Below are 20,955 nucleotides of genomic sequence, written 5' to 3' on the forward strand. Positions count from 1 at the left end.
CAGAACTGGTAGCTCTGCTGGAAAGAGCTTCAATTGTTGATCAGATTGATAGAGGAAACCTTGGAACTTCCTACTATTATCTATCCAGGAAAAGTTGTGGACACCCTAAATTACAGTTAAGGACAAAAATTACAGGCAAGGACAGCATTGCAGCATTAAGCAGAGATCAGCCAGTAACACATCAGACACTTAAGTTGATTCTGTGGAAATGCTTCCGGAGTACTCCTGTAAGACAACTCTGCTGGGAATAGGGCATTGGAATACTGTACTGTGGAGGGATTTGGGAGGGTGCCCTGTGTGGGAGGTAAAGACTTGGGTACTTGAAACAGCAAGAATAGAAAACTAGCTCCCAATGTGGAAGCCCCTGACAGCAGATACTGCTTCAGGAAAAGAAATACTTTGGGGGTGGTGTCATTCTATTTCTCAACTAATAATATAATTGCTAGCATTTGTATAACCTTTCTAGGTCTGCAATGCCCTTTAAACAATTATTTCATATTAGGCCAAACAGCCAGTGTTATTCATCTCTTATTGAGGCTTCCTTATCAGTTTGCTGATATCTCAAAGAGAGTTAGGTAGAAGTAGTATTTGGAGTCGTTGGACCTGGGTCCAAATCTATCTTTGTGACTTCAATCCAACTAGCATTTAGTAAGGGTGAGGGATATGCCAGGGATGCAAAGACAACTCAAGCTTTACTTAGCCTGTATGACCTTGGGCAAGTCACTCAATCTCTAGAAGTTTTGGTTTTTTCATCTGTTAAAGGAAGGTAGTAGAACTAGATGGTGCCTTCCAGGTCTAAATCTACTACCCTAGGATGCTCAGAGCTCGGATAGATAAGGCTTGGGCTAGCCGGGTGGCCCGAGCCCCATCTCCTCCTCCCATCCCTGCCCCTCCTCTTACAGTATAGGACACTGCGGGGCGGGGGCGCACGCGCCCCCACGCACGCGCTCTCCTTTCCTGGTTCGCTCCGCCTTCTCCAGATCCCGGTAGGAGGGCCAGGGAGCAACGGGGTTTGCTTCCCTCCCCGCCCCACCCTACCCCACCCCATCCTAGGGGTCCAACGCCCCCAGCGATTCGGTGGGCGCCGCTAGGGGAGCCAAGCCCGTGGCTGTCGCTGCCGGGCTCCGCACCGCGCACACGCCTTGCCCGCTGCTGGGGCCCACACGACGGAAAGGAGAACCCGGGAGGGCTGAGGTTACCATCTCACCTCCTTCTCTCGCTCGCTCCCACCCCCCCGCCTCCCGCTTCTTTACCTCCTCCGAAGCGGCCCCGCCCCCTTCTCACCCCCACCCCCACCCCCACCCCCATCCCGAGCTCTCGAAGAGAGAACTGGGCGGCTGCGAGCGCGAGGAGAGGAGCGCGAACGCGAGCGCGAGCCCCTTCTCATCCACGGGCGCGAGCGCGGGACCCTCCTTATCTTCGGGCTCGAGCGCGAGTGCACGAGAGAGACCGAGACCCTCCTCGTCCCCGGGAGCGAGGCGGAGGCTGAGGAGGAGGAGAAGGAGGAGGAGGAGGAAAAGGAGGAGGAGGAGGAGGAGGAGGAGGAGAAGGAGGAGGAGGAGGAGAAGAAGAAGGAGGAGGCGGTGCCTCTGCCGCCGCCGTGTCCGCCGCCCGCGGCTCCTGTGACAGGAATAAGATTACAGCGGATTGGATTTGGCCCGTGGGGAGGCCCCGCACGGCTCCTAACGAAGAAGACCCGGGCCGCTGCGAGAGGGGAGTCGGAGGCTCGGGGAGGCGCCTGGCGGGGTCGAGTGAGGAGGATCTTTGCTTCTGCCCTCAGAGGAGAGCCCCCCAACCCCCAGCCCCCCACCTCCCCGGATTCGCCGGGACTGGGACTGGGGGGTGGGCGTTGACGCCGGGTTGCAGCGAGGCCACCCATCTGAGCAGCAGGTAAGAGAGAAAAGGCGAGGGAGGAAAGAAGGGAACTGTTTCCCGTTCCTAGGACTCGCGGAGGTTCATCTTCTTTCCCCCTTCCATCCACCCCTCTCCGAATCCTAGACGGGGGGTAAAGGGCTGGAAGGGGGGTTAAGGATGGACCACGGAGGGACTCTGGGTGTCCGAGAAGCGCGAAATGGGGGCACCTCAGGTGGCAGGCACCCACTGACTGGGGCCTCATGGGAGGGGAAGGGAAGGGGTTAGTGTTAGTGGCTTCGGTGTCCCCGGTGGTGGCGGTAGTGTCATGGAATTTGGTACCAGAGGAGCGAGTCCTCTCTCCAGCTTAGGGTGGTGCACCCAAGAATCGATGCGAAGAAGCCTCCCTTGCTAAACGTGGCAGAGGATGTGCTGGCTACAGCGAGCTACAAAAGGTGCCGTGGAAATGCAGCTAAAAGCGATCCGTGAAAATTATTTGTGAAAGGTGCCAGGTTAAGGCACAGTATAGGGGTTTGGCCAGTGGGGCGTGAAATGCTTCACGGAACTGCTGTGGAGAGTGATGGTAATTCCTTTGGGAAAAGGATTAGAATAAAAGGCTAACGACAGGGAAAGACTCTTTCGTAGAGGTTGTGCTGCATTTCTTGTGGAGTCTAGAGAAGGCAGGATTGGAAGCTAGCTCTGTTTGGGGGAGAAATGCACACGTGAAAAGAGAAGAGGAACCCCCTCCTCCAAATCTATGCTGGGTTCGACGTGGGAAAAAGATATGAGCTCCCTAAATATCTCGGCCTCTTTCTCCTTCAATGTGTGAAGCTTCCACAGGGCTGCATTTTTTCCCCCTTCTGTTCCAGGTGTGGACAATGTATAATGGTCTATGTAAAACATTACTATTAGTAAGAAGATTTATTATTGGTCTTTGATGTTTTTCTCTTTCCTCGCTCATCTCCAAGCAAAAAAGGAGCCTTTTGAGTCTCTTCACTTGAGATCAGTAAGCAAAAGGGAAAATATCTAGGTGCCTCCCCATTTTTTACATAGGTGAAAATATCTCAAATAAGGAAAATGAGGCAGTATGGTAAAAGGAGAAAGAATACATGTTAAGGATGTAGTTTTTCTTTTTTGTATAGGGGCGGAAAGCTATCAGTTAAAGATAAGGTGTGATATTTAGTAGTGCAGCATTGATTCTTGGCTTCTGATTTTTTTTTTTTTTTTGGTAAGGATGAAATACAAAGACAAAACCCGGATACAGTAAATGCAGGATCAAGAACAAAAACATGGATACATAGACATGAGTTGTGAAGGTCTTCTTGCAGTATCTCACAGGTGGAGGATCATCTTTGGAAGTGTGGCTGCAAAAATAGAACATCAAGCTGAAATCTGTATTTAAAAATTACCTTCCATGCTGGAAAACATACAGCAATTGCAACTACAATTCATGAAATACATCTGTATTTCCAGAGAATTATCAGTTAAAGCATAGCTGAAATTTTTTTTAGAAGTAACAAAAGATATCTCTATGAGCTGTATACCTTATGCACATATTGAGTGTACACAAGACATTCGTTCATTATGATGTCATTCTATGTGACAGTAAATGAAATGGCATATACTTTGACGGAATTGATATTTTTATAGGAATATAATAATTTCCATTAATATGGTTCTTATAGCATTGTGCTAGTAAAGTTAAAAATTCATACTACTTTGCTTGGATAACTCAGATACAGATTCTGTGCAGACACCAGTAAGAATCAACTGGCTTCAGAAACCAAACTGGGCTTTCTTGGGGGATTATTTTTGTACTGACAACTGAATTTTATGAGATGCCACCCTCACTTTGGAGGCCTTTTGGGAATAGAGAATAGAGGATGCAGGCCAGATGAGAATAAGAATTGACTTGATGTTTTATTTGACTGTATCCTAAAATGCTGCCACCCACTGGCTGTCCTTAGAAAAAGGTACCTCATTGCCCCATTCTTCCCTTGTTATTACTGCCCTCCAGTGGAGTGGAATAGATTCCTGTGGTAGGGGAATAAGTAGATGGTTTGCACTCTTTTGGAACCACTGATTCCTGCTATTTTCCTTTCTTAGAGGGTATGCATATTAATGCCTTTCAAAAGGAAACTCCACAGTTGCAAGATTTTGTTGAAGTGGAATTAGTCTGAAAGTAAATAGGATGCTTTGATTTTAGTTTATAAAAAGTATCAAATTTTAGTTAGATTGTACAGCTTTTCATTGTCTTCCAGCATAGCACTTAAATTATAATTATGGATTATTAGTAATAATTTAAATATCAATTATGGGGTAGAAAAACATAGGAAGACTTACTTAAACATTAACTATACAAAGTACAGACAAAATACATAATTACATAGGGTAATTTATATGTGGAAGTTTATTTCAGGTGTATGTTATGGTCATTTATCTCTGGGATTGAGAATTTAGAGAAATCAGTCCTGCTAGGGTAAAGATTTTTTTTAATGGCAGTAGTTTTTCAGGGGCCTTTTAGAACTCAAAGTTGTAGTCGCAAGATCATCCAGTTTGGATAAACTTTTTATTGCCACTTCCTGTGTGACCTTGGGTAAATCACTCACTCTTAGTTTCATTATTTTCAAAATGAAGAGGCTAGTTTAGATGACTTCCAGATCTCTCTCTAGCTCCAAATTTCCTGATAGAATGTAATCTCCTTGAAGGCAGGGACTGTATCATTTTTGTCTTTATATTCTTAACTCCTAACACAGTACCTGACACATAGTAGGTATTAATAAATATTTTTTTATTGATTGATCTTTAAGTCACCTTAGATGGATCTGTTTACTTTAAAATGACACTTTCCAGTCTTCTTCAGTGCTTATGACAGCTTTTTGGGGGGAGGAGGGGCAGAGGCAGCATCTAGTTGCCTAGAGGTTGTGTTCAGTGATCATTTTTGAGTATAAAAGGAGATGAGACTGAAGTTTGGTATGTTATTTAAAAAGTTATCTTTAATGGTTTGTCTCAAGATTTACTTAATGACAAAGACTAGTTTCAGTTTAGTACTAAATTTCTCTAGGAAATCTTTGGAGAATTTGGTCTTTGATTTTTTTTCCTCTGCATATGCAAATAACTAATTTTAAATGAAAGTTTTTACAATACTCATTTGGTGCATGTTTAAATGATATTATGCATTCTGACTACTCTTGCCAGTAGGCAAATTTCATGTCTTGCTACCAAGTCTTGGACTGTTACCCACTTTTGACAATCCCCTTTTCAAATGTCTATCCTCCATGACACAATTAATTCCTCAATTTATTACACACACACACACACACACACACACACACACACACACACACACTCTCCCCAATGCCAAAAGTCCTTTTCCCTAATTAACATGGAATGATCTTTTACTCCCTATTCTGTCAGCTCCAGTGGCTCTCTATTACCTCTAGGATCAAATATAAACCACACTTTTTTTTAGAATATAAAGTCATTTGTAATCTGACTTCAATTTATCTTTTTAGAATTATTACACATTTACCCCCTTCATATATTCTGTTATCTTGGCCAAATGGCCTTTTTATTTAAAAAAAATTTTTTTTTAACTGTTCCTCCTACATAACACAATTTCCTCCTCTTTCTGCCTGCATGCTGACATGCCTGGAAAACATTCCCTTCTTACCTCCTCCTCTTAGAATTCTGCTTTCCTGAAAGGCTGAGTGGAGGCACCACTTTGTACGGGAAGCCTTCTCTGACATTCCCCCATCTGCTGCCTCCCCCTCCCCGTTAACTTTTTGTTTTTTGTTTATTTTGTATCCTGTATAACTGAATACATACTTGTTATCTCCCCCTATATCACATAAGATCCTTGACACTAGGCACAACTTCACTTTTGTCTTTTTGTTTCCATTGTCTGGAACAGTGCCTTGGATGTTAATAAATGCTTTGTTAATTATCATATTTTCTATATACTTGTGTGCATAAGTTAACATGTGGATTCCATATATATTAATTGTTGATGACTAAAAGCTTTGACCATGGCCTGTGTTTAGATAGCTCAGAAAGTTTAGTAAATTAAGTGTTTTTAGGAACTGTAGCCTTTCCAGTTTGTAATGCTGATTAGTTTATGTTGATCTAGTTCAAGGTATAGTTTTTCTACTCTAAAGCTTTATTCAACAACAACACTTTATTGATGCTTTATTATATCCCTGTTAGTTTTTCCTGGTGACATTCCTTACCCCCGCCATAAAGCCATTCAATGTATACGGAATAGTTGAGTAAAACAAGCCAATAAAAATATATGCCCTACTCCAGACCTATATTTCATCACTTTACTAAGAGGCAGGAGTCATGCTACCCTGCCAGTTCTCTGAAGTCAAGATTGACCATTGCATCAGAGTAACAATTTTACTTTCCCAATACTTTTAGTATTGTGGTCATCGTATAAATTGTTTTCTTGGTGCTATTTACCAGTCTCTGCATCCATTCATAGAAGTTTTCCCACTTTTCTCCAAATTATTCATATCTTTTATTTCTTATGACCTCTGTTGCTTTTGTCTGCCAAAATTTTAGTTACACCACAGTTGATGGATACCTATTTTGTTTCAAATTCTTTGCTACCACAAAAAGTGCTACCATAAACATTTTTGTACATATATTTTTCCTCTATTTTTGACTTATGTGGATATATGTTCAACAGTGGAATCACAAGTCAAAGGGTATGTACAGTTTAGTGACTTTAAAAAAATAGCATTCTGTATTGTTTTCTAGAAGAGTTTTTATCAACTTAGGGCTCTACCTACATTAGTGAGCCTGTCTTCAGTTCCTTCAACAATTACTATTTTTGTCTTGGTATCTTTCTCAGTCTGATGAGTGTGAAGTAAAACCTTGGAATTTTAATTTGTGTTATGACAAATTTGTTGTTGTTCAGTCATTTCAGTCATGTCCAATTCTTTGTGACTCTGGGGTTTTCTTGGCAAAGATACTGGAGTGCTTTGCCATTTCCTTTTCCAACTCATTTTACAGATGAGGAAACTGAGGCAGATAGGGTTAAGTGACTTTCCCAGGTCACACAACTAGTAAATGTCTGATGTCAGATTTAAACTCAGGTCTTCCTGACTTAAGGCCCAGTGCTCTATCCACTGCACCATCTAGGTGTCCTATTACTATAAATAAATGTTTACTAACTTGTGCTTAACCAGTCTGGTTTTCTTTCTCTTCTTCCTTCATCCTCTCAAAAAAACAAACCCTAACAGACCCAAAACAGCAAAAAGAAAAATAATAACAATGAAACACATACACTTTTTTTTTTGTTTTTTGTTTTTTTTGCAGGGAAATGAGGGTTAAGTGACTTGCCCAGGGTCACATAGCTAGTAAGTGTCAAGTGTCTGAGGCCGGATTTGAACTCAGGTACTCCTGATTCCAGGGCCGGTGCTTTACTACTGCACCATCTAGCTGCCCCGGAAACACATACACTTTTATTTGTGGGTTACTTTTTCTGTTCTGTGACTCCTCTCCAATTCCCATTATGTATGTCAGTATGTATGTATGTCAGTCATTATGTATGTCAGTTACACTCCTCAAATTCTTCTCCATGGAACCAGATTTTTAAAAAAGTAGTATGAGTAGGGGTTTCATGAGAATTGCTCATTATTATTTGTTCTTCTACGCATTAAATTATATATGCATAAAATACTAGGTAGAAGAATTCTTGGGTATGAAATAAGGCATAATTTCCTTTATTTACTTCAAAACCTCCCTGAATCTCCTTTTCCTTATGGTTTTTTTCTGTATTTCCAGGACCTACTGAAATAGTATGTGTGTATATATATAATCTGTTAATAAATTTGAAGCCCTGCAATGCTCTATGGTAATATTAGCTTGGGAAATTTAACAATCTCTGGGATGTAGGAAATTTAACAATTTTAGGGATGTAGGGACACTTAGATTGAGGAAGAAATAAATCCTGGAAATGATTGCACTTACTGGTTAATTCAGTGGGAAAATGGTTGGCATAGAGCTAGCTTCATACAAACACATGCTGACAATTGATACATTGAACACTGGCCTTTTCCTTACTTAGACTAGAGTGAAAATGATTATATATGTATGTATATATACATATACACATAAAAGTATATATCTATACAGATATAGATAGATAGATGTTCCTTGAAAACTGGATTCTGTGCCTTCTTAAATTGGGAAATTATCTCCTACCCTATATTTACACATATTTTTGAGATTGACTAGAATACTTGCTTATGGTATCCAAATCTGATTTCAGTGATTTGAAACAAGCTGGTGCAAGAGTAACTAATATCTCAAAATTCTTTGACCTCTCAGTCTTCTGGGCTCCCTTTTTTTTTTTTTTTTACCTTGAGAGCATGCATCTGTTTGATTTAGCTTAATTTATCTTGTTATTTTGATGACTAGTTATTTTTCTTAATTTAGTTCATAAAGATGATGATACTAAGAGATTTATATAAGGACTTCTTTTCTGCCCCTCTCCCAAATCCCTACCCCACTGAAGAAAAACCAAAATAAGCTATCATGTTTGGTTGGCTCTATTAAACAAAATACTTTTTAGCACTCTTTATTTGGGGCAATAATTGAATTCTTTGTGAACCATTTTGGAAATTTGTTGCTTTTTTAGTACTTTTTTTCCTTAGAATGGATTGTGGCTCAACTGCCATATCTCTGCAAATTTTGCCTGTAGTTATTAAGTACTATAGTTCCTTGGAAGGGCATATACTTAGTAAAAATAAATATAGGCCTTCTTATAATTGCATAGAACAACTTGTTAGACTATTATTTGAACAGAATCACTTGTAGTAAATGCTACTAGATTTCATGAAATTAAAAATGAAAATTGCATGGGTCAGGAAGATGGATATGTTTTGATAGTTCATATCCCTTACAAACTGGAACTATTGTAGAAAAGAAATAGGTTAGAGGAAGAGCATAAAGACAGAGCTATGTTTTCCTTATGCAATAATAGCTCTCCCTTACCCTCCTACCTTTTCCGTAGACTGTGTTTGAATATGTGCCTTCTATAGGATCCAAGCAGCAAAAAACAAGGTAGAAAATAGGGTCTTAAATTTGAATTTTTGAAAGTCATAGAATATTTTTTATTAAAGTCATACTTTGTGTATGGGTGACTCTAGTTTCTTAAAGACGATGCCAGCAGCAGAGGATAAGCACTAATAGGTCTTGAAAAGCTTGACATATGACCTAGGCATGAACTATATGTCTTTTATCTGATTACTAGCATAGCTAAGTTTTGAGAGGCTTACCATGGAGTTGACTTAAGAGTAATGAACTTCAAGACAGACTCTAGTCAGTTGTAGAGGAGGCTTTTTGTCAGGTGAAGCAGTACATTATGATGTCACGTGACATCTTGAACTTTTTGAATTCTGCGTACATTGTTTTGAGGTCGCCGTAGGTGAAAACTTGGCTAGCTTAGGACCTCCGGAAGAAGTACTGTATTGAAAGTATTTGCAGAAATAGTTGAATTAATAAGTTTTCTTAGAATGAAGTTCCTTTATATTGTAGTCAGTCTGAAGTTGGTTATTGTATTAAAAAGAAAAAAGCTGGGGGCTGCTAGGTGGCGCAGTGGATAAAGCACCGCCCCAGGATTCAGGAGTACCTGAGTTCACATCCGGCCTCAGATACTTGACACTTGACACTTGACACTTACTAGCTGTGTGACCTTGGGCAAGTCACTTAACCCCCATTGCCCCACCAAAAAAAAAAAAAGAAAGAAAAAGAAAAAAGCTTACTTTTCCCATTAGCCCCAGCAAAGTAAAAAAAACCAAAACAGAACAAACTAATCCAAACAAAAACAAAATGTTACTCCACCTTTGATAGTCTTTCCTACAAAGAATTATAGAAACTGTTTACCTTTTTAAGAGGCAGGGTATCTTAGAGAATAATAGTTTTAAATACCATTCTGTGAGGCATGATTCTAGAGAAACTGAAGATAGTTAATGGAGATGATCTGAAAGAAACAGTGAAGACTTCTTGGGATTTTGGAATAAGGTGAAGGAAAACTTTTTTGGGAGAACTGTTTAACTCACGAAGAAATATTTGAAAGAGAATTATATGAGGAGTGATCCTGAAAAAAGGAAATCACTGAGAGATGGTTTGACAGAAGCTATAAAATGATTTTTTCTAATGGAATTCTTTTAACCTTTAACTTGTGAAGATCACAATTCTTGAAAAGAGGCTTTGATTATCTTGAATTAACCTAATGGTGTTTCCAGGAATAAGAAGTAATGTGCAGTTGTAGGGATGATTATAGGTGAATCTGAACTTAATTGATTACTTAATAAGTGATATCAAGATGTAGTAATTAATGAAATAATATCCAAACCTATCCCTGGATTGCAGTAGATTGATGAGTTAATATGGGAACAAATTAAGTAGCAGGCTGAGGAGTGACCTATGTGGTCAAGCTCTATGAAATCCTTTTGTAAGTCCAAAAACCTCTTTGTAAGTCATGTAGTGCAATGTTAGTGTATGGCATAGAATTCCATAGCAATGTTTGAGTATGTGCATAACAAATACCTTAGAATAGAGGGGTTTTTTTCCAGTTGTCATTTATTTATTTTTTAAAGTAATAAACATTTTTACTCATAGTTTGGGGTTCTAATTTTTATTCCTTGTTCCTCCCCTCCCCTTCCCTGAGGTGGTAAACAATCAGATATAGGTTATATATGTACAATTATGTAAAACATTACCATATTAGTCATTTTGTGTAAGAAAACTTGAATAAAAGAAAAAAAGAAAGTGAAAAATAGGATGCTTCAGTCTGTGTTCCATCAATATCAGTTCTTTCTTTGGAAGTGGATAGTGTGTTTCCTCAGTAGTTTTTTGGGATTGTCTTGGATCATTGTATTGTTGAGAACAGCTAAGGGTTTCACAGTTCTTCATTAAACAGTATTGCTGTCTCTGTGCACAATGTTCTCTTGATTGTGCTCACTTCTCTATGCTAGTTCACACAAGTCTTTCCAGGCCTTTCTGAAATCATCCTGCTTGTCATTTCTTATAGCACAATAATATTCCATCACTATCATATACCACAGCTTGTTTAGCCATTCCCTAATTGACGGGTATAACTTTGAGTTCCAATTCTTGGCCACCACAAAAAGACCTGCTATAAATATTTTTGTACAAATAGGTCTTTTTCTCTTTTTGGGATGTCTTTGGGATATAAACCTAGCAGTGGTATTGCTAGAATTTATCTTCATAATTGACCAGAATTAATAAGGCTATTTTTAGGTAAAAGAATAACTTGGAAAAATTTATTTTCATCATTCTCAGCCTTGCTGTTTTGTACTTTTTACCCTCTCTATTAAGATCCTTTTCCTTTCTTCAGGTTATTTAGTTCTATAATTGTGTTTCCCTTGCCCAGCCTCCTGTCTTCCATCTCCCTCCCTCTCCCTGTTTCCCCTTTTTCTCTCCCTCCCTTTTCCTCTCTCCCTCTTTTTCTTCCTCTTCTTTTCTCTCCCTCCCTCTTCCTTCCCTCCCCTCTGCTCTACCCCCTCGGAAGAATAAGATAAAAAACTAAATCAGTCTCTTAAAAATGAAAATTAATTAACCAGTCACTTAATAAGTTAAATTGGTCACATTGCTGAATGAGTGGAGGCAGGCAGGAAGGTAGTTTCTTCAAACTGTGCCTGACTTTATTTTTTAACAATTCCAGACTATATTCCTTAAAGGATAACTTGTGAACACATACTTTTAACAGGAAGTGGTGATCAGTGTAAGCTAGAATGAATTTGCCAAGAACGAGTCATATCAGACTAACTTCATTTCCTTTTTTAACAGGGATCAAGGGAATACCATGCATATAATATACCTGGATTTCAGCAAGATATTTGACAAAATCTCTCATGAGGTCCTTGTGGACAAGCTGGAGAAATGTGAGTTGGATGATAGTATAGTTAGGTGGATTCAGACTGCATGCAGAAAGGGTAATTAAAATAAATGTCAACCTGAAGGAGAACTTTAATCGATTGCCCAAATTCTTAACTCTACTTTGCCAAACATTTTTTTTTTTTACCAGTAATTTAGGTGAAGACATAGGTGTCATGAAGAAACCAGGTAGACCCTCATCTCATATTGTATATCAAGATAAACTCCAAATAGATACATCACTTAAACAGAAAAGGTAACATCATAAGCAAATTAGAGGAGCAAGGAAGAAATTACCTTTCAGGTGATGGATAGGGGAAGAATTCTTGAATAAATGATAGAATTACAGGAAATAAAATGGAAAATTTTGATTATATAAAACAAACACTTTTGCCCAAATTGAATACAGTTAAAATGAAAGAGGAAGCAGATAACTGGGGGAAAATCTTTGCAGTAAGTTTTTCTGATAATTTTCTTATATCCAAGATAGACAAGGAATTGTTTTAAATTCATAAGACAAAAAGCCAGTCCCTAGTAGATAAATGGTCAAAGTGTGTTAACAGTTTTCAAAGGAAGAACTTCAAGCTATTAGTAACTATATGAAAAATACTTTAAATCACTAACAGTTAGAGAAATGTGAATTAAAGCGTCTCTGAGCTTCTACCTCACATCCATCAGACTGACAAAGATGACAAAAGAGAAAAATAACAAGTGGTGGAGGGCCTGTGGGAAAACAGGCACACAAATGCATTGTTGGTAGAGCTGTGAGTTGGTTCAGTCATTTGGAAAGCAATTTGGAGCTATATTTAGATCCAAAAGTTACTAAGCTGTTTGTATTCTTTGATCCAGCTATCTACCACTAGGCCAATACCTCAAAGACGTGAACAAAACCAGGAGAATAATTTACACAATAACAGTATTATAAGGAAAAAGAACTTTGAAAGAAGAAAATGAAATTACCAGTATCAAAAATGAAAAATGAGAATTCACAACAAATGAAGAAGAAATCAAAGGATACATTAGACACTATTCTGCTCAAACATATGCCAACAAAAACAACCCATTATATGAAGTAAATGAATATTTTCAAAACCGTAAGATAAATTAACAGATAAATTAAATTAATAGAACAAAATTTAGAGAATTTAAGCAATCCAAGTCATAAACAAGTCATAGATGAATATTCATAGAAAAAAATTCCAGGACTAGATGAATTCACAAATGAATTGCATCAGACATTCAAAGAACAATGAATTCTAATGTCATATAAATTGTTTGAAAAATAGCAAGAGAAGAGATCTGACCAAATGCCTTCTATGATACAGAAATATTCTTGATATGTGAACTAGGGAGAATCAAAACAGAAAAAGAAAACTGTAGACTAACATTTCTAATGGAAATAGATGGAAAAATTTTAAATAAAATATTAGCAAAGAGCCTAAAACAACATATCACAAAGATTATACACTATGACCAGGTTGGATTTACCAGGAATACAAGATTTACTTAATATTAAGAAAACTACAAACTTAATTAACCATCTTAATATAAAAATCAACAAAAATCATATACTTTTATCAGTAGAGGCAGAAAAAAAAGCTTTTCACAATATGTAATAGCTATTTTTGTTAAAAAAAAAATAGAAAATGGTGGCAGCTAGGTGGTGCAGTGGATAAAGCACTGGCCCTGGATTCAGGAGGACCTGAGTTCAAATCCGGCCTCAGACATTTGACACTTACTAGCTGTGTGATCCTGGGCAAGTCACTTAACTCTCATTGCCCTGCCCTCCCTCCCAAAATAGAAAACAAACATTAAAATGATAACTAATATATATCTAAAGTAAGAGCTACCGTTATTTGTAATTGAAATAAACTAGAATCCTTTCCAATAAAGTCAGGGTTGTCCATTGCCCCTGTTTCTATTTCACATAGTACTAGAAATACAGACTCTAGTAATAAGATGAGAAAAAAAAATTGGAGGAATAACCATAAGTAAAGAAGAAAAAAAATAATTACTTTTTGCAAGAACCCCAAAGAGCCAAATAAAATTTTAATTGAAACAGTAATTTCAGCAAACTTTCAGGAACTAAAATAAATTCACTGAAAACAGTATTTCTGTATGATACCAATAAAACTCAACAGGAAGAGATAGAAAGAGAAAATGCCATTGAAAATGATTATAGAATGTGTAAAATACTTGGGAGTCTACTTTCTAAGATATGGACAAGATTTGTATAAATACAACTACAGAAATAAACACTTAGATAATTGGAAAAACATAAATTACTCAAGTAAGAAGTACCAGTATAATAAAATGACAGTAAACAATAAACAGAAATTAATTTGCTTACTCAATACCATACCAATCAAACCACCAAAGTATTACTTTAAAGAATTAGAAAAAAATAACAAAATTCATGTGAGACTCTCAAGAGAAATAATAAAAAGAAATAGGACTTAAGAGGGCCTAGCAATACTAGGTCTCAAACTATACTACCAAGCAGTAATTATTAAAATAATTTGATACTGATTAAAAAATAGATTGGTCCGTGAAGCATTTTAAGTATACAACGTACAGAAGTAAATGAATCTAATATTCCTGTGTTAGTTAACACAGTGACTCCAAGAATTGGAATAAGCATTCACTGTTTGACAGAAACTACTGGGAAAAATGGACAGTGGTCTGAGGGAGATTCAATTTAGACCTCACCTCTTACAGAAAGATAAGTTTTAAATGGTACATGACTTAAGTATAAAAGGACACATCAAGAAATGAGAGAAACATGGAAAAAACTACCTATAAGATGTACAGATAAGGGGAAAGTTCATGACTAAACAAGATAGAGAGGATCACAGAAGAGAAAATGAATGATTTTGAGTACATAAAACATTTTTTTTCAAAAATCTAATTAAGCTAAGATTAAAAAAGAAAAAAATTAACTAAGAAAAATTATTTGTCTCAGATACAGGATTTTTTCCAAGATATATAAGGAACTATTTAAAGTTTATAATAAATGTAGCCATTCCTTTTGGTGGTCCATGAGGGAAGAAACCCAGGCCATGAATAATCATGTGAAGAAAAAAATTCTCCAAATCACTTCTATTTAGAAAAATGCAAATTAAAGCAATTTTGAGATATTATCTCATACATCATAATGGCAAAGATGACCAGAAAGGAAAGTGATATAATTTGGAGGTGCATATAGGCACATCAGTGCACTGTTGGTGGACTTATGAGAAGGTATAAGCTTCTGGAAAGCATCTGGAATTATACACACAAAAAAATAACAAAACAGTACATAGCTTTTGATCCAGCTATACCACTGCCAGGCTTATACCTAGAAGAGATCAAAGTAAAAAGAAAAGGGTCTTAATGTACAAAAATATTTCTTGCAAGTCTTTATGGTGGCAAAAACCTGGAAATGAAGGGGATATCCATCAATTAAGGAATGATTGAATAAGTTGTGGTACATGAATTTCTTACAACACTATTGTGTTGTAAAAAATGAAGAAATAGAAGATTTCAAAAAGACATGAAAAGGATTGTATGAACTGGTACAGAGTGAAGTTAAAAAAACCAGAAGAACAATTTATACTATAATATTAATGTAAAAATGAACTTTTTGAGGACTTTAATAAATGAATAAAGAAAGAAATGAGCAGAACCAAGAGAACAATTTGTACATCAACAAATTGTAAAACCAAACTACTTTAAAAGTTGTAAGAACTAAGATTGATATAATGATCATTTGCTCTTCCAGAGGACTGATGATGAAACATCCATTATAGTACAGTTATATTTTATTACACTCATATCATAATTTGTTTAAGTTTTTCCCAATTGAAGGGCATCTGCTTTATTTCAATTTTTTTCTATTACACAAAGTAATGTTATAAATATTTTGGTGAATATGGAACCTTTCTTTTTGGGGGTATATTTCTAGCAGTGGAATCTGGGTCAAAGAAGATTTGAGCAATGACAAATTTCTCTTTATCAGAAAAACTTGCTGTAAAATTCTCCCCACTGATGTTTCTTGCTTTCCTTCTAATTTTGACTCCATTGGTTTTGTTTATGCAAAAACCTTTTGATTTAATGTAATAAAAATTATTCAGTGTTCATCCCATGATCCTTTCTGTCTTTGATCACAAATTCTTCCCTTATCCATAGACCAAACAAGAACAATTTTCCGTGTACCCATAATTTACTAACATATCACCCTTTAAGTCTGTAAACCCATTTTGACCTTATTTTGGTTTATAGTGTGAGGTGTTGCTTTGTGCCTAGTTTCTGTCAGACAGCTTTCCAGTTTTTCAGCAATTTTTGTTAAATAGTGAGTTCTTGTCCCAAAAGCTTAGATATTTGGGTTTATCAAATACTGGGTTATTACCATCATACAGTTTATTGTGAACCTAATCTATTCCACTGATCCACAGATTGTTTTGATGATTACCACTTTGTTATATAGTTTAAAAGTTTGTACTGATAGCATGCCTCCCTTCACATTTTTGTTATTGTTGATTCCCTTAATATTCTTTACCTTTTGTTCTTCTGGGTGAATTTTGTTATTATTTTTTCTAGTCTATAAAATAATTATTTTGTAGTTTGATTGGCATGGCACTGAATAAGGAAATTAATTTAGGTAGAATTATCATTTTTATCATATTGATTTAGCCTTTGCAAAAGTAATTAATATTTCTCCAGTTGTTTAGATCTTTATTTGTATGAAAGGTGTTTTGTAATTGTGTTCATATAGTCCTGAGTGTGTCTTGTCAGGTAGACTCCCATGTAGTTTTTATTGTTTGCAGTTATTTTAAATGGAAGTTCTTTGTCCAACTCTTAACTGCTGGATTTTGTTAATGATATATAGAAATGCTTGATTTGTGTGGGTATATTTTATGAATTGCAATTTTGCTAAAGTTGTTAAATTTCTCAACTAGTTTTTTAGTGGATTCTCTAGGGTTCTCTAAGTGTACTATCATATCATCTGTGAAGAACAATAATTTAGTTGCCAGTTCTTATTCTTTCAATTTCTTTTTCATCTCTTATATAGGTCACATTTCTAGTATAAAATTGACCTGATCTTATTGGGAAGGCTTCTCGTTTATCTCCTTTGGAGATATTTGCTCTTGGTGTTAGATACTACTTATCATTTTAAGAAAAGTTCCATTTATTCCTGTGCTTTCTAGTATTGTTAATAGGAATGTGTGTTGTATTTTGTCAGAAGTTTTTTTGCATCTGTTGAAATTATCACATAATTTTTGTTGTTTTTGTTGTTGACATGGTCAGTTACACTTATAGTCTTCCAAATATTGAACCAGCTTTGCATTCCTGATATAAATCCTACCTGGTCATAGTGTATGATCTATGTGATATATTGTTGTAGTCTGCTTGCCAGTATTTATTTAAGATTTTTGCATCAGTATTCATTGGGGAAATTGGTCTGTAGTTTTTGTTATCTGTTTTTTCTCTCCTGGTTTAGGTATCAAAACTATATTTGTATCATAAAAGGAATTTGATAGGACTCTTTTAACCTATTTTTCAAATAGTTTATATAGTAGTTTATAACTATTGGATTTAACTGTTTCCTAAATGTCTGGTAGAATTCACTTGTAAATTCATCTGGTCTACAGCGAAAGAACTGATGGTACCTGAACACAGATGGAAGTATGTTTTGTTGTTGGTATTGTTAGTTTCTTTTCCTAAAGTTATTTTGTCTGATATGTTTTTCATAACTGCACATTTATTACTTATATTGAATTGCTTGAGTTCTTAAAGGGGGAATAGAGAGGAAGGATGAGAATTTGGAACACAAAGTTTTAAAAATTGATGTTACAATTTGTTTTTACATGTAAGGTGGGGGAAAAATTCTAAATAAATAAACAAAAGTTATAATAAAAAAGATCCATCTGGTTATGTATATTGTTTCTTAGGGAGTTCATTTATGTCTTGTTTAATTTTTTTTCTAAGACAAGGTTATTAAGTATTCTATTTCCTCTTAACCTGGGCAATTTTTGTAAATAGTCATTCATTTCACTTAGATTGTCAGTTTTATTGGCATATAAAATTGCTCCAAATTGCTTTAATTTCACCTTCCATGGTGGTGCATTCATTCCTTTAATTTTTTATACTGGTAATTTGGTTTTCTTTTAAAAAAAATAAAAATAATGGTTTATCTACTTTGTTCCCCGCCCCCCCATAGAACAGCTCCTAGTTTTATTTATTAGTTAAATGGTTTTTATCTCTCAATTTTATTCATCTCTCCTTTGATTTTTTTTTTTTTTTGGTGAGGCATTTGGAGTTAAGTGACTTGCCCAGGGTCACACAGCTAGTAAGTGTTAAGTGTCTGAGGCCAGATTTGAACTCAGGTCCTCCTGAATCCAGGGCCAGTGCTCTATCCACTGTGCCACCTAGCTGCCCCTCTCCTTTGATTTTTAGAATTTCTATTTTGATGTTTGATTGGGGATTTAGACTTTGTTCTGGTATTTTTCATTGAATTCCATTTCATCAATCTGTTCTTTCTCTCTTTTATTGGTATAAGCTTTTAGAGATATCAGTTTTGCCCTGAATATTGCTTTGGCTACATCCCACATATTTTGGTTTGTTGTCTCATTGTTATAATTATTTTTAATAAAATTAGTGATGGTTTCTATGATTCATTCTTTGATCCACTCATTCTTTGGGATTAATTAATTTCCAATAAATTTTAATCTATGCTTCAAAAGCCTTTTGTTGAATGTAATTTTTATTGCATTGTGGTCCAAAATGGTTCATTTAATATTTCTGCTTGTCTGCATTTGTTTGTGAAGTTTTTTGCCCTAATATATCATCAGATTTTGTGAAGGTGCCATATAGAGCTGAGAAAAAGGGATATTACTTTCTATTCCCATTCACTTATCTCTAGAGGTTGTAAGGGACTAAAATTCTAGCTAGTCTGTCTAAAATATCTAATGAGTGGTCGCCAATAAATTAAAAGTTTTAGTAAGAGTTAGACTTTTAAGCATTTATTAAGGAGAATAAGAATTTGTTAAAGAGAGAGAGAAAGGCCTAGATTCATCTATCTATTAAAGGAAGAGTGCGTTTCTAGCTGCCTTCTCCACAAGAGTCCTCAGGAAAGAGAGCGAGTCAGAGCACTCCCCCTTTTTGCTCCCACCGGCCAACGTCACTTCCTGACGCCAAAGAAAAGCCACATGGTCCTGCCCTCAGAGGCCCTCTCCTCATATTGGAGCTTTCCTACAGTAAGTCTCCAGCAGGTGGCGTCATTCCAGTCGTTACAGTTCCCGCTTTGTTTCTTCAAGAAACGGGATGTTTCCTTGATGAAACAGTCAAAAATAACAGAATACAATAATCTATGTTAATTAACAATATGTTAATAACAATATAGAAAAGGGAGAGAGGAAAGTTTTGTCCAGAGGGGCAGTCCCTCATGAACTGACATGGTCTTGACATTGACATTGGTCTTGCAAAGGGAGGGCCTCTGCAGAGAATACATGTTACAAATGGTGTATATAATAACTGAAGGGAAAAAGAAAAACAACAAAACCAAAATGTTCATTTAAATTCTTTGAAAGTCTTTTCTCAGATGATTCTTGGGACGTCCTCTGGGTGTAGTCATGGAATGGAAGTCTTTTCAGGGGTTGATGTGTGGATGCTGGTAATAAGCCAGGAATCTTTCCTACAAAATTGAGCTTAACACAACTTTAAAATAGCTTTGTCAATAATCAAATCAAGCAATGAAAGTTCTCAAAAACATGTCTAAGGGAATTCAGAATCTTAGTTGTTATACATGAAACATAAATTGAAATATTCTCTAAAACTTAATATTACTATAGTCCCCCCTTATGGAGGTTAAATTGAGAAGACAATTGCTGCAATATTAATTTTAAAAAATAATTTTTATCTTTGTTTCATCACTTTTTGCATCATCTGCCTAATTATCCTCAAGCCATTATGAGAAATTAAAAAATCTAATATAATTGGTAACAGGTGTCAAGGCCAAATTCAACACTGTATTTATCATGACACCTGAGATAATTATGGGGGTTACCATAAAAGAACACTTAAAATAGGTGGATCGAATATATGTCCATAACACTGAACATATTGGAGGAAACTGAGTCAGACTTAATCAGATGCATGGGATTAAAACGTCCATGACATCAGGCATATAGGAGGGGGCATAGAAGCCAGGTGTAGAATGAGATGGGTGGGATCAAAACTTCTAGCCATCTGTACAATATTGTGGGCAAAAATTAAACCAAGAGAAACCAACCTCAACGTTTGTCAAAAGCCGTTCCCTCGGCTGTACCTTGACTTCATGCATGTCTCCCCTCATGTGACAGTTCAGTGTCTGCTCTTTGATTGGATGGCATCTGATAACTCAGAATGAAGGCAATTAATGTCTTAAGTGATAAATTCCCATAATCTAAGTCTCATATGGATTAAAAAATTGAGGATAATAAATGATCACAAAAAATGTGAATGTACCTTGACTCAGAATATAATATACAATTTTGTAACAATTTCAAATAACACCTTTTCTTTTTTACTAAGTATACAATTACTTTTGTGAAAAATCGGGGCATATTTACATACAAGTTAAAGCACAACAATCTCAGAGAAAACCTTTTCTTTTGAAAAAAGAAAACTTTTACAAATGTTCCCCTCTTTTTTTTTTGGAATAGGCTTATCAAAAATAGTACTTCTAGAATCAATTTACACTTGCCATGGCAACCAATTTGCCAGGGAAATGCTTTATAGAGTTCAATCAAATAATCAGTTGAGAGAAAAAAATAACAAAAACAAACAACTCAGAATATGGGAGCACAATACTCCTAGAATTAGCATTGTATTATGAAATCAAAACCACCTTGCATTGTTTCAAAATTAGATAGATGAATGAATAGAAGAAAATACACATGAAAGAATAAAAGACAATGAAATTCAAACTAGGGAAATCTAAATGAATATGAACTTAACATTAATAAGAGTATCATAAAATATAAACTTGATCACATGACTATAAAAAGCTTTTACAAATATTCTCCTTGTTTTAAAAACTAAGTATAAAACACAATCTCAAAAGCATGAAAATCTCTATGAAAATAAACCCATACCATTAATTTCAAAATGTAGATGTAATAGCATAGAAGTCCTATGTAACCCCTGAACTAACATCACTTTGAGTGAATTTAGAAC

The 20,955-nt window shown here is 36.2% G+C and overlaps 1 protein-coding gene across 6 annotated transcripts in view; it reads left to right on the top strand.

Annotated features, from left to right (window-relative positions):
• Window positions 1–1,640: 1,640 nt before the first annotated feature.
• Window positions 1,641–20,955, top strand: part of TANC2 (tetratricopeptide repeat, ankyrin repeat and coiled-coil containing 2) — a 558,975-nt gene continuing 539,660 nt past the window's right edge. For 5 of the 6 annotated variants that reach the window (XM_044000435.1, XM_044000439.1, XM_044000440.1 and 2 more), the window contains exons 1-2: window positions 1,641–1,890; window positions 11,674–11,768. The gene's annotated coding sequence lies outside the window, so the exon portion shown is untranslated. The remainder of the gene's footprint in view (window positions 1,891–11,673; window positions 11,769–20,955) is intronic. The other variant, XM_044000437.1, reaches the window with a different exon arrangement.

Source organism: Dromiciops gliroides, chromosome 4 (genome assembly GCF_019393635.1).
Source record: "Dromiciops gliroides isolate mDroGli1 chromosome 4, mDroGli1.pri, whole genome shotgun sequence".
Taxonomy (NCBI): Eukaryota; Metazoa; Chordata; class Mammalia; order Microbiotheria; family Microbiotheriidae; genus Dromiciops; species Dromiciops gliroides.